Genomic DNA, 15233 nt, shown 5'->3' on the forward strand with positions numbered 1-15233 from the left:
GAAAAACTCAGGAAGGCTGGAGTTCCGGAGCTCCGTATTAAAACTGTAATGGACCTGCCATGAGGGTGGAGCAAACTCCATTTCCAAGGATGCTTTGCGATTTTCACACTTCAGCAGGGAGCAGTCAACATCGGTCCCTCATTGGCGGAGACGCTCCTGCACAGCGGAGCGTCCTGAGGACGCAGCCATGACATCACCACCCCTTTATAAGCGAGCACGCCCAAACTACACGTCTTTCCCATGTCACTGAGCTAGGGGTAACTCCTGTTCCCCTGTGAGTTAGCTTGACTACCCCACGAACATGTTTTCCCCTCATCGAAGACTCCCCTCGTCGGACGAGACGAGACTTTGCCCGTGTTCACCCGAACACATTCCTGGACCCGAGAGAGACCGCTGCTGCAACCAGCGTCCTCAAATTCCCCCGAGAAAGAGGAAATGAAGTTACTTCGGGATAACGTGGACCGGCTCTGCCCTGCGCGTCTTCGCCGAGTTGTCTCTGCTGTTCTCTCCGCCACTCCACTCAGAGCCAGCTGCCGTGTTTTCGCCGACGTGCGAGAACGGCACCGTCTGCCTCCGAGCCAAGAACAAAGATGGACATTAAGACGGACTACACACACACACAACCTGCGCACTTTCTGAAGCGACCAAGTAAGAGGCATAAGTCTGGGCATAGGCAGTGTTAGTTGTGTGTTCTTTTCAGCATCAGTTGCTGTTGTTTAGCATTTAGCCTTTTTAGCTTTATCGCTGTTGTTCTTGTTGTGTGAGTTGACGGACCGCCGAGTCCATTTTTCTCTGCTTTACTCTGAGGAGTATTTTAAGTTTGCTGCCTGTTAGTTGTGTTCACCACGCTAGACTATTTTGTGTTTTTCCCGGTCGGGACAACTGCTACTTTTGTGCCACCGTGAGTGAGAAAGTAAATTGATTTGTCGATCAGAAACCAGACAACGTACGTTACAGACTGCCGTCCGTACGTGCGCTCTCTGTGGTCAAAAGAGCCGCTTCTCTCCCTCTCACGATCGCTTTCCCTCCTTCCTCTCTTGCTACTAACACACACACACACACACACACACACACACACACACACACACACACACACACGCATTCCCCTGCAAGTGTCCAACTCTGTGCAAAGCTGTTTGTGTTTTGTTTGGTAGAATTAGATTTTAGAATAGCTGTTTATTGAATGAAGTATTTGTTAACTTTGTTAATTTTGCTAAGTTTAATAAACAATGTTATATCTTTAAAGAGAAGTTCTTTTGTCATTATTGTGTGTAACATATTGTGAGAAGTGGCTGATTAAAGGAGTCAGAGCTTGAATTCAACCCTTCTTTGTTCACCCTTGAATGTTGATATCTCGCAGATATTAGCATTCTAGGTGAAATCCCATTTATGAGATTACCTTGTTCGGTTATTGGTCCTGGTTTCCGGGTGGTGCTCCGTGCTTGTTAGTTCATATTAATAATTCTATTAATTATTATAATTAGTTAATTATCTTAGATAATTGATAATTATGGCAAATAATCAACTGTGTTCCTCATACATGCTACAGTTGGTGCCTGAATTATTGATTAAGGTTAACAATATTTTAATTTCATAAGCCATAATTATCTGTGATAAACAGAGGCGTGCGCTCACGGAGAGAAAGTAGTTAGTATTGTGTGTCAAAAGACTCTCACACTGATCATCTCCAAACGTTTTCTTGGTTCCCACAAGCTCAACTGACTGCGCCGCGGCCCGACGTGCGCAAGGGCGCGAAGGCCCGTCCAACGCTGCTTGCAGCTTTAATTAGGGCCTGAGCCCAAAGGGCGAAGACCCTATTGTTTTTCGTGTGTTTGTTTCTTTATTATTCTTTCTTTCTTGTTACGCCACTTTAACTCTAAATTTGACCCCCTAAACATGCTCAAAAACTCACCAAATTTGGCACGCACATCAGGAATGGTGAAAAATTTGATAAAATGTAAAAATTAAACCCCAAAGTGCCAAAATGTGCTCTCTAGCGCCACCTATGTATCTAAAACGGCCGCCACGGCCCGTAGGAATGTCGTAGAGAGATCGAACCAAAACCCAATTATTCGTCTCATCAAGACCTACAAATCATACGCTGACACCCCTGACCTAAATCCAACAGGAAATCCGCAATGTCAATTTCAAAGTATGATTTTTTGCCAATTTTGGACCTTGAATAAACGCTATCTCCTCCTAGGGCGTTAATGGTATCGGCTTCAAACTTGAATACATGACTTATCACACTGTGTTGAGCAAAAGTTATTAAAAACTTTGTAATAACTCGAACGGTTTAGATTTAGTAAGCCCTGAAAGTTGGAGTGCGACATTACACCTTACAATGTAAACCAATGGGGAGGCAAATTCTGGGCATGGACTTTGTGTCAAACTGGGGCATCTGGCGTCTAAACTATAAGTCCGACCACTTTCAAACCTGTATCAATGGATTCGCGACGAAAATTCCTACAAAAAAATGATATTTTTATGTAGGATTTGGTCAAAGTTATGGGATTTATGAGGATTTTTCACAAGAAGATCAGTTTAAAATCTGTCCTTCCAACTGTGAGGGAGAGAGAGAGAATGGGAGGGGGGGGATGGGTAAAGTAAACATCTACTCCATTTCCAAGGATGCTTTGCGATTTTCACACCTCAGCAGGGAGCAGTCAACATCGGTCCCTCATTGGCGGAGACGCTCCTGCACAGCCATGACATCACCACCCCTTTATAAGCGAGCACGCCCGAAATACACGTCTTTCCCATGTCACTGAGCTCGGGGTAACTCCTGTTCCCCTGTGAGTTAGCTTGACTACCCCACGAACATGTTTTCCCCTCATCGAAGACTCCCCTCGTCGGACGAGACGAGACTTTTCCCGTGTTCACCCGAACACATTCCTGGAGCCGAGAGAGACCGCTGCTGCAACCAGCGTCCTCAAATTCCCCCGAGAAAGAGGAAATGAAGTTACTTACATTCCTTTTTTCCGCAGGTTTCACTTCACTCAGCTGGCCGACAGACCCGCTGATTCTCTCCGCTTTAACCTAAATAGCAATTCGGGACTCGGTGCTCCGTTTGGATCTAAACAGAGACCCGGGGTTAGCTGAGAGGCTAGCAGAGGCTAACTGGTTGTGCTTCTTTCGGTCATGCTGCAATTAACGCTCCGCTGCTGCCTGTTCTCCGCTTTAACCTAAATAACAAATCGGGACTCGGTGCTCCGTTTGGATCTAAACAGAGAGCCGGGGTTAGCTGAGTGGCTAGCAGAGGCTAACTGGTTGTGCTTCTTTCGGTCATGCTGCAGTTAACGCTCCGCTGCTGCCTGTTTGCTGCCTGTTCTCCGCTTTAACCTAAATAACAAATCGGGACTCGGTGCTCCGTTTGGATCTAAACAGAGAGCCGGGGTTAGCTGAGAGGCTAGCAGAGGCTAACTGGTTGTGCTTCTTTCGGTCATGCTGCAATTAACGCTCCGCTGCTGCCTGTTCTCCGCTTTAACCTAAATAACAAATCGGGACTCGGTGCTCCGTTTGGATCTAAACAGAGAGCCGGGGTTAGCTGAGAGGCTAGCAGAGCCTAACTGGTTGTGCTTCTTTCGGTCATGCTGCAGTTAACGCTCCGCTGCTGCCTGTTTGCTGCCTGTTAGTTGTGTTCACCACGCTAGACTATTTTGTGTTTGTCCCGCTCGGGACTACTGTGTTTGTGCTGCCGTGAGTGAGAAAGTAAACTGATTTGTCGATCTGAAACCAGACAACGTGCGTTACAGACTGCTGTCCGTACTTGCGCTCTCTGTGGAAAAAGAACCGCTTCTCTCTCTCTCACGATCGTTTTCCCTACTCCCTCTTGTGACTAACACTACACTCACGCGCGCACAGATACACGCACCGACATCGTTTTGCACATCTGATGGTCAGATAACGTCGGACAAAAGTGTCCAACCTGCAAGTGTCCAACCCTGTGCAAAGCTGTTTGTGTTTTGTTTGGTAGAATTAGATTTTAGAATAGCTATTTATTGAATGAAGCATTTGTTAACTTTGTTAATTTTGCTGAGTTTAATTAACACTGTTATATCTTTAAAGAGAAGTTCTTTAGTCATTATTGGTAACATATTGTGAAAAGTGGCTGATTGAAGGAGTCAGAGCTCGAATTCAACCCTTCTTTGTTCACCCTTGAATGATTATCTCTCAGATATTAACATTCTAGGTGAACTCCCATTTATGAGATTACCTTGTTCGGTTATTGGTCCCGGTTTCGGGATGGTGCTTCGTATTTGTTAGTTCATATTAATAATTCTGTTATTTGTTATAATTATTTATTATTGATAATTGATAATTATAGCAAATAATCAACTGTGTTCCTTGCAGATCCTACAGTTGGTGCCTGAATTATTGATTAAGGTTAACAATATTTTGATTTCATAATCCATAATTGTCTGTGAGCAGAGGGGTGGGCTCACAGAGAGACACTGGTTAGTATTATGTGTCAAAAGACTCTCACACTGATCATCTCCAAACGTTTTCTTGGTTCCCAGAAGCTTAGCTGACTGCGCTGCCGCCCGCTGTGCGCAAGGGCGCGAAGGCCCGTCCAACGCTGCTTGCAGCTTTAATTAGGGCCTGAGCCCAAAGGGCGAAGACCCTATTGTTTTTCGTGTGTTTGTTTGTTTCTTATTATTATTATTCTTTATTATTACGCCACTTTAACTCTAAATTTGACCCCCTAAACATGCTCAAAAACTCACCAAATTTGGCACGCACATCAGGAATGGTGAAAAATTTGATAAAATGTAAAAATTAAACCCCAAAGTGCCAAAATGTGCTCGAGAGCGCCACCTATGTATCTAAAACGGCCACCACGGCCCGTAGGAATGTCGTAGAGAGATCGAACCAAAACCCAATTATTCGTCTCATCAAGACCTACAAATCATACGCTGACACCCCTGACCTAAATCCAACAGGAAATCCGCAATGTCCATTTCAAAGTACCATTTTTTGCCAATTTTGGACCTTGAATAAACGCTATCTCCTCCTAGGGCGTTAATGGTATCGGCTTCAAACTTTAATACATGACTTATCACACTGTGTTGAGCAAAAGTTATTAAAAACTTTGTAATAACTCGAACGGTTTAGATTTAGTAAGCCCTGAAAGTTGGAGTGCGACATTACACCTTACAATGTAAACCAATGGGGAGGCAAATTCTGGGCATGGACTTTGTGCCAAACTGGGGCATCTGGCGTCTAAACTATAAGTCCCACCACTTTCAAACCTGTATCAATGGATTCGCGACGAAAATTCCTACAAAAAAATGATATTTTTATGTAGGATTTGGTCAAAGTTATGGGATTTATGAGGATTTTTCACAAGAAGATCAGTTTAAAATCTGTCCTTCCAACTGTGAGGGAGAGAGAGAGAATGGGAGGGGGGGGATGGGTAAAGTAAACATCTACTCCATTTCCAAGGATGCTTTGCGATTTTCACACCTCAGCAGGGAGCAGTCAACATCGGTCCCTCATTGGCGGAGACGCTCCTGCACAGCCATGACATCACCACCCCTTTATAAGCGAGCACGCCCGAAATACACGTCTTTCCCATGTCACTGAGCTCGGGGTAACTCCTGTTCCCCTGTGAGTTAGCTTGACTACCCCACGAACATGTTTTCCCCTCATCGAAGACTCCCCTCGTCGGACGAGACGAGACTTTTCCCGTGTTCACCCGAACACATTCCTGGAGCCGAGAGAGACCGCTGCTGCAACCAGCGTCCTCAAATTCCCCCGAGAAAGAGGAAATGAAGTTACTTACATTCCTTTTTTCCGCAGGTTTCACTTCACTCAGCTGGCCGACAGACCCGCTGATTCTCTCCGCTTTAACCTAAATAGCAATTCGGGACTCGGTGCTCCGTTTGGATCTAAACAGAGACCCGGGGTTAGCTGAGAGGCTAGCAGAGGCTAACTGGTTGTGCTTCTTTCGGTCATGCTGCAATTAACGCTCCGCTGCTGCCTGTTCTCCGCTTTAACCTAAATAACAAATCGGGACTCGGTGCTCCGTTTGGATCTAAACAGAGAGCCGGGGTTAGCTGAGTGGCTAGCAGAGGCTAACTGGTTGTGCTTCTTTCGGTCATGCTGCAGTTAACGCTCCGCTGCTGCCTGTTTGCTGCCTGTTCTCCGCTTTAACCTAAATAACAAATCGGGACTCGGTGCTCCGTTTGGATCTAAACAGAGAGCCGGGGTTAGCTGAGAGGCTAGCAGAGGCTAACTGGTTGTGCTTCTTTCGGTCATGCTGCAATTAACGCTCCGCTGCTGCCTGTTCTCGGCTTTAACCTAAATAACAAATCGGGACTCGGTGCTCCGTTTGGATCTAAACAGAGAGCCGGGGTTAGCTGAGAGGCTAGCAGAGGCTAACTGGTTGTGCTTCTTTCGGTCATGCTGCAGTTAACGCTCCGCTGCTGCCTGTTTGCTGCCTGTTAGTTGTGTTCACCACGCTAGACTATTTTGTGTTTGTCCCGCTCGGGACTACTGTGTTTGTGCTGCCGTGAGTGAGAAAGTAAACTGATTTGTCGATCTGAAACCAGACAACGTGCGTTACAGACTGCTGTCCGTACTTGCGCTCTCTGTGGAAAAAGAACCGCTTCTCTCTCTCTCACGATCGTTTTCCCTACTCCCTCTTGTGACTAACACTACACTCACGCGCGCACAGATACACGCACCGACATCGTTTTGCACATCTGATGGTCAGATAACGTCGGACAAAAGTGTCCAACCTGCAAGTGTCCAACCCTGTGCAAAGCTGTTTGTGTTTTGTTTGGTAGAATTAGATTTTAGAATAGCTATTTATTGAATGAAGCATTTGTTAACTTTGTTAATTTTGCTGAGTTTAATTAACACTGTTATATCTTTAAAGAGAAGTTCTTTAGTCATTATTGGTAACATATTGTGAAAAGTGGCTGATTGAAGGAGTCAGAGCTCGAATTCAACCCTTCTTTGTTCACCCTTGAATGATTATCTCTCAGATATTAACATTCTAGGTGAACTCCCATTTATGAGATTACCTTGTTCGGTTATTGGTCCCGGTTTCGGGATGGTGCTTCGTATTTGTTAGTTCATATTAATAATTCTGTTATTTGTTATAATTATTTATTATTGATAATTGATAATTATAGCAAATAATCAACTGTGTTCCTTGCAGATCCTACAGTTGGTGCCTGAATTATTGATTAAGGTTAACAATATTTTGATTTCATAATCCATAATTGTCTGTGAGCAGAGGGGTGGGCTCACAGAGAGACACTGGTTAGTATTATGTGTCAAAAGACTCTCACACTGATCATCTCCAAACGTTTTCTTGGTTCCCAGAAGCTTAGCTGACTGCGCTGCCGCCCGCTGTGCGCAAGGGCGCGAAGGCCCGTCCAACGCTGCTTGCAGCTTTAATTAGGGCCTGAGCCCAAAGGGCGAAGACCCTATTGTTTTTCGTGCGTTTGTTTCTTTATTATTCTTTCTTTCTTGTTACGCCACTTTAACTCTAAATTTGACCCCCTAAACATGCTCAAAAACTCACCAAATTTGGCACGCACATCAGGAATGGTGAAAAATTTGATAAAATGTAAAAATTAAACCCCAAAGTGCCAAAATGTGCTCTCTAGCGCCACCTATGTATCTAAAACGGCCACCACGGCCCGTAGGAATGTCGTAGAGAGATCGAACCAAAACCCAATTATTCGTCTCATCAAGACCTACAAATCATACGCTGACACCCCTGACCTAAATCCAACAGGAAATCTGTAATGTCAATTTCAAAGTATGATTTTTTGCCAATTTTGGACCTTGAATAAACGCTATCTCCTCCTAGGGCGTTAATGGTATCGGCTTCAAACTTTAATACATGACTTATCACACTGTGTTGAGCAAAAGTTATTAAAAACTTTGTAATAACTCGAACGGTTTAGATTTAGTAAGCCCTGAAAGTTGGAGTGCGACATTACACCTTACAATGTAAACCAATGGGGAGGCAAATTCTGGGCATGGACTTTGTGCCAAACTGGGGCATCTGGCGTCTAAACTATAAGTCCCACCACTTTCAAACCTGTATCAATGGATTCGCGACGAAAATTCCTACAAAAAAATGATATTTTTATGTAGGATTTGGCCAAAGTTATGGGATTTATGAGGATTTTTCACAAGAAGATCACTTTGAAATCTTTCCTTCCAACTGTGAGGGAGAGAGAGAGAATGGGAGGGGGGGGATGGGTAAAGTAAACATCTGCCTGTGACAGAAGCCCTTGGACTGCACCACACTCCACTTACTTAGTGCTTTCACACATGTGACAGCAGTGTTCAATCCTTACTTCTTTTCAAGGAGCGCATGTGCTCCTAAATGAAAGAAATTAGGAGCATACATATAACTTTAGGAGCACACTGAAAAATGTTCAAGTAAGAGTTTCTTACAGAAAACAATTCATTTCATACATATTTACAATTTATCACATACATATTTAAACTCTGTGTGTGTGTGTGTGTGTGTGTGTGTGTGTGTGTGTGTGTGTATGTAAATCACAATTAGCTGTTTTTAGGGGTGCTTGTTTATGGCAAAAATTATAATCACAATCAGTTTTGTTCAATATTGAGATCATGATTATTTAACATGATTACTTTTTGACTGTCATCTTCTGCAATTGCTGTTGTTCATACATGCACATATTTTTTCTAACTTGGCTGAGGAGACTATTACATATGTAATCATATATTGTAGTAATGATTAAGAAAAACTATAGCCTATATGAGGGAAAAACTCAGGAAGGCTGGAGTTCCGGAGCTCCGTATTAAAACTGTAATGGACCTGCCATGAGGGTGGAGCAAACTCCATTTCCAAGGATGCTTTTCGATTTTCACACTTCAGCAGGGAGCAGTCAACATCGGTCCCTCATTGGCGGAGACGCTCCTGCACAGCGGAGCGTCCTGAGGACGCAGCCATGACATCACCACCTCTTTATAAGCGAGCACGCCCAAACTACACGTCTTTCCCATGTCACTGAGCTAGGGGTAACTCCTGTTCCCCTGTGAGTTAGCTTGACTACCCCACGAACATGTTTTCCCCTCATCGAAGACTCCCCTCGTCGGACGAGACGAGACTTTGCCCGTGTTCACCCGAACACATTCCTGGACCCGAGAGAGACCGCTGCTGCAACCAGCGTCCTCAAATTCCCCCGAGAAAGAGGAAATGAAGTTACTTCGGGATAACGTGGACCGGCTCTGCCCTGCGCGTCTTCGCCGAGTCGTCTCTGCTGTTCTCTCCGCCACTCCACTCAGAACCAGCTGCCGTGTTTCCGCCGACGTGCGAGAACGGCACCGTCTGCCTCCGAGCCAAGAACAAAGATGGACATTAAGACGGACTACACACACACACAACCTGCGCACTTTCTGAAGCGACCAAGTAAGAGGCATAAGTCTGGGCATAGGCAGTGTTAGTTGTGTGTTCTTTTCAGCATCAGTTGCTGTTGTTTAGCATTTAGCCTTTTTAGCTTTATTGCTATTGTTCTTGTTGTGTGAGTTGACGGACCGCCGAGTCCATTTTTCTCTGCTTTACTCTGAGTAGTTTAAGTTTGCTGCCTGTTAGTTATGTTCACTACGCTAGACTATTTTGTGTTTGTCCCGCTCGGGACTACTGCTGTCTTTCTGCCGCCGTGAGTGAGAAAGTAACTGCTTTGTCGATCTGAAACCAGACAACGTACGTTACAGACTGCCGTCCGTACGTGCGCTCTCTGTGGACAAAAGAGCCGCTTCTCTCCCTCTCACGATCGCTTTCCCTCCTTCCTCTCTTGCTACTAACACACACACACACACACACACACACACACACACACACACACACACATACATATATACATACATACATACATACACGCATTCCCCTGCAAGTGTCCAACCCTGTGCAAAGCTGTTTGTGTTTTGTTTGGTAGAATTAGATTTTAGAATAGCTATTTATTGAATGAAGCATTTGTTAACTTTGTTAATTTTGCTAAGTTTCATAAACACTGTTATATCTTTAAAGAGAAGTTCTTTAGTCATTATTGGTAACATATTGTGAAAAGTGGCTGATTGAAGGAGTCAGAGCTCGAATTCAACCCTTCTTTGTTCACCCTTGACTGATTATCTCTCAGATATGAACATTCTAGGTGAACTCCCATTTATGAGACTACCTTGCTCGGTTATTGGCCCCGGTTTCGGGGTGGTGCTTCGTATCTGTTAGTTCATATTAATAATTCTGTTAATTGTTATAATTAATTATTATTGATAATTGATAATTATAGCAAATAATTAACTGTGTTCTTCGCAGATTCCTACAGTTGGTACCTGAATTACTGATTAAGGTTAACAATATTTTGATGTCATAATTCATAATTGTCTGTGAACGGAGGGGTGGGCTCACAGAGAGACACTGGTTAGTATTGTGTGTAAAAAGACTCTCACACTGATCATCTCCAAACGCTTTCTTGGTTCCCACAAGCTCAACTGACTGCGCCGCGGCCCGCTGTGCGCAAGGGCGCGAAGGCCCGTCCAACGCTGCTTGCAGCTTTAATTAGGGCCTGAGCCCAAAGGGCGAAGACCCTCTTGTTTTTCGTCCGTTTGTTTCTTTATTATTATTATTATTATTATTATTATTCTTTCTTTCTTGTTACGCCACTTTAACTCTAAATTTGACCCCCTAAACATGCTCAAAAACTCACCAAATTTGGCACGCACATCAGGAATGGTGAAAAATTTGATAAAATGTAAAAATTAAACCCCAAAGTGCCAAAATGTGCTCTCTAGCGCCACCTACGTATCTAAAACGGCCACCACGGCCCGTAGGAATGTCGTAGAGAGATCGAACCAAAACCCAATTATTCGTCTCATCAAGACCTACAAATCATACGCTGACACCCCTGACCTAAATCCAACAGGAAATCCGCAATGTCCATTTCAAAGTACCATTTTTTGCCAATTTTGGACCTTGAATAAACGCTATCTCCTCCTAGGGCGTTAATGGTATCGGCTTCAAACTTTAATACATGACTTATCACACTGTGTTGAGCAAAAGTTATTAAAAACTTTGTAATAACTCGAACGGTTTAGATTTAGTAAGCCCTGAAAGTTGGAGTGCGACATTACACCTTACAATGTAAACCAATGGGGAGGCAAATTCTGGGCATGGACTTTGTGCCAAACTGGGGCATCTGGCGTCTAAACTATAAGTCCCACCACTTTCAAACCTGTATCAATGGATTCGCGACGAAAATTCCTACAAAAAAATGATATTTTTATGTAGGATTTGGTCAAAGTTATGGGATTTATGAGGATTTTTCACAAGAAGATCAGTTTAAAATCTGTCCTTCCAACTGTGAGGGAGAGAGAGAGAATGGGAGGGGGGGGATGGGTAAAGTAAACATCTACTCCATTTCCAAGGATGCTTTGCGATTTTCACACCTCAGCAGGGAGCAGTCAACATCGGTCCCTCATTGGCGGAGACGCTCCTGCACAGCCATGACATCACCACCCCTTTATAAGCGAGCACGCCCGAAATACACGTCTTTCCCATGTCACTGAGCTCGGGGTAACTCCTGTTCCCCTGTGAGTTAGCTTGACTACCCCACGAACATGTTTTCCCCTCATCGAAGACTCCCCTCGTCGGACGAGACGAGACTTTTCCCGTGTTCACCCGAACACATTCCTGGAGCCGAGAGAGACCGCTGCTGCAACCAGCGTCCTCAAATTCCCCCGAGAAAGAGGAAATGAAGTTACTTACATTCCTTTTTTCCGCAGGTTTCACTTCACTCAGCTGGCCGACAGACCCGCTGATTCTCTCCGCTTTAACCTAAATAGCAATTCGGGACTCGGTGCTCCGTTTGGATCTAAACAGAGACCCGGGGTTAGCTGAGAGGCTAGCAGAGGCTAACTGGTTGTGCTTCTTTCGGTCATGCTGCAATTAACGCTCCGCTGCTGCCTGTTCTCCGCTTTAACCTAAATAACAAATCGGGACTCGGTGCTCCGTTTGGATCTAAACAGAGAGCCGGGGTTAGCTGAGTGGCTAGCAGAGGCTAACTGGTTGTGCTTCTTTCGGTCATGCTGCAGTTAACGCTCCGCTGCTGCCTGTTTGCTGCCTGTTCTCCGCTTTAACCTAAATAACAAATCGGGACTCGGTGCTCCGTTTGGATCTAAACAGAGAGCCGGGGTTAGCTGAGAGGCTAGCAGAGGCTAACTGGTTGTGCTTCTTTCGGTCATGCTGCAATTAACGCTCCGCTGCTGCCTGTTCTCGGCTTTAACCTAAATAACAAATCGGGACTCGGTGCTCCGTTTGGATCTAAACAGAGAGCCGGGGTTAGCTGAGAGGCTAGCAGAGGCTAACTGGTTGTGCTTCTTTCGGTCATGCTGCAGTTAACGCTCCGCTGCTGCCTGTTTGCTGCCTGTTAGTTGTGTTCACCACGCTAGACTATTTTGTGTTTGTCCCGCTCGGGACTACTGTGTTTGTGCTGCCGTGAGTGAGAAAGTAAACTGATTTGTCGATCTGAAACCAGACAACGTGCGTTACAGACTGCTGTCCGTACTTGCGCTCTCTGTGGAAAAAGAACCGCTTCTCTCTCTCTCACGATCGTTTTCCCTACTCCCTCTTGTGACTAACACTACACTCACGCGCGCACAGATACACGCACCGACATCGTTTTGCACATCTGATGGTCAGATAACGTCGGACAAAAGTGTCCAACCTGCAAGTGTCCAACCCTGTGCAAAGCTGTTTGTGTTTTGTTTGGTAGAATTAGATTTTAGAATAGCTATTTATTGAATGAAGCATTTGTTAACTTTGTTAATTTTGCTGAGTTTAATTAACACTGTTATATCTTTAAAGAGAAGTTCTTTAGTCATTATTGGTAACATATTGTGAAAAGTGGCTGATTGAAGGAGTCAGAGCTCGAATTCAACCCTTCTTTGTTCACCCTTGAATGATTATCTCTCAGATATTAACATTCTAGGTGAACTCCCATTTATGAGATTACCTTGTTCGGTTATTGGTCCCGGTTTCGGGATGGTGCTTCGTATTTGTTAGTTCATATTAATAATTCTGTTATTTGTTATAATTATTTATTATTGATAATTGATAATTATAGCAAATAATCAACTGTGTTCCTTGCAGATCCTACAGTTGGTGCCTGAATTATTGATTAAGGTTAACAATATTTTGATTTCATAATCCATAATTGTCTGTGAGCAGAGGGGTGGGCTCACAGAGAGACACTGGTTAGTATTATGTGTCAAAAGACTCTCACACTGATCATCTCCAAACGTTTTCTTGGTTCCCAGAAGCTTAGCTGACTGCGCTGCCGCCCGCTGTGCGCAAGGGCGCGAAGGCCCGTCCAACGCTGCTTGCAGCTTTAATTATTATTATTCTTTATTATTACGCCACTTTAACTCTAAATTTGACCCCCTAAACATGCTCAAAAACTCACCAAATTTGGCACGCACATCAGGAATGGTGAAAAATTTGATAAAATGTAAAAATTAAACACCAAAGTGCCAAAATGTGCTCTCTAGCGCCACCTATGTATCTAAAACGGCCACCACGGCCCGTAGGAATGTCGTAGAGAGATCGAACCAAAAGTCAATTATTCGTCTCATCAAGACCTACAAATCATACGCTGACACCCCTGACCTAAATCCAACAGGAAATCTGCAATGTCAATTTCAAAATACGAGTTTTTGCCAATTTTGGACCTTGAATAAACGCTATCTCCTCCTAGGGCGTTAATGGTATGGGCTTCAAACTTTAATACATGACTTATCACACTGTGTTGAGCAAAAGTTATTAAAAACTTTGTAATAACTCGAACGGTTTAGATTTAGTAAGCCCTGAAAGTTGGAGTGCGACATTACACCTTACAATGTAAACCAATGGGGAGGCAAATTCTGGGCATGGACTTTGTGCCAAACTGGGGCATCTGGCGTCTAAACTATAAGTCCCACCACTTTCAAACCTGTATCAATGGATTCGCGACGAAAATTCCTACAAAAAAATGATATTTTTATGTAGGATTTGGCCAAAGTTATGGGATTTATGAGGATATGTCACAAGAAGATCACTTTGAAATCTTTCCTTCCAACTGTGAGGGAGAGAGAGAGAATGGGAGGGGGGGGATGGGTAAAGTAAACATCTACTGCCTATGACAGAAGCCCTTGGACTGCACCACACTCCAGTTACTTAATGCTTCTACATATCTGACAGCAGTGTTCAATCCTTACTTTTTTTCAAGGAGTACATGTGCTCCTAAATGACAGAAATTAGGAGCATACATATAACTTTAGGAGCACACTGAAAAATGTTCAAGTAAGAGTTTCTTAAAGAAAACAATTCATTACATACATATTTACAATTTATCACATACATATTTAAACTCTGTGTGTGTGTGTGTGTGTGTGTGTGTGTGTGTGTGTGTGTGTGTAAATCACAATTTGCTGTTTTTAGGGGTGCTTGATTATGGCAAAAATTATAATCACAATCATTTTTGTTCAATATTGAGATCATGATTATTTAACATGATTACTTTTTGACTGTCATCTTCTCCAATTGCTGTTGTTCATACATGCACATATTTTTTCTAACTTGGCTGAGGAGACTATTACATATGTAATCATATATTGTAGTAATGATTAAGAAAAAGTATAGCCTATATGAGGGAAAAACTCAGGAAGGCTGGAGTTCCGGAGCTCCGTATTAAAACTGTAATGGACCTGCCATGAGGGTGGAGCAAACTCCATTTCCAAGGATGCTTTTCGATTTTCACACTTCAGCAGGGAGCAGTCAACATCGGTCCCTCATTGGCGGAGACGCTCCTGCACAGCGGAGCGTCCTGAGGACGCAGCCATGACATCACCACCTCTTTATAAGCGAGCACGCCCAAACTACACGTCTTTCCCATGTCACTGAGCTAGGGGTAACTCCTGTTCCCCTGTGAGTTAGCTTGACTACCCCACGAACATGTTTTCCCCTCATCGAAGACTCCCCTCGTCGGACGAGACGAGACTTTGCCCGTGTTCACCCGAACACATTCCTGGACCCGAGAGAGACCGCTGCTGCAACCAGCGTCCTCAAATTCCCCCGAGAAAGAGGAAATGAAGTTACTTCGGGATAACGTGGACCGGCTCTGCCCTGCGCGTCTTCGCCGAGTCGTCTCTGCTGTTCTCTCCGCCACTCCACTCAGAACCAGCTGCCGTGTTTCCGCCGACGT

This window comes from Thunnus maccoyii, unplaced genomic scaffold (genome assembly GCF_910596095.1).
Source record: "Thunnus maccoyii unplaced genomic scaffold, fThuMac1.1, whole genome shotgun sequence".
Taxonomy (NCBI): domain Eukaryota; kingdom Metazoa; phylum Chordata; class Actinopteri; order Scombriformes; family Scombridae; genus Thunnus; species Thunnus maccoyii.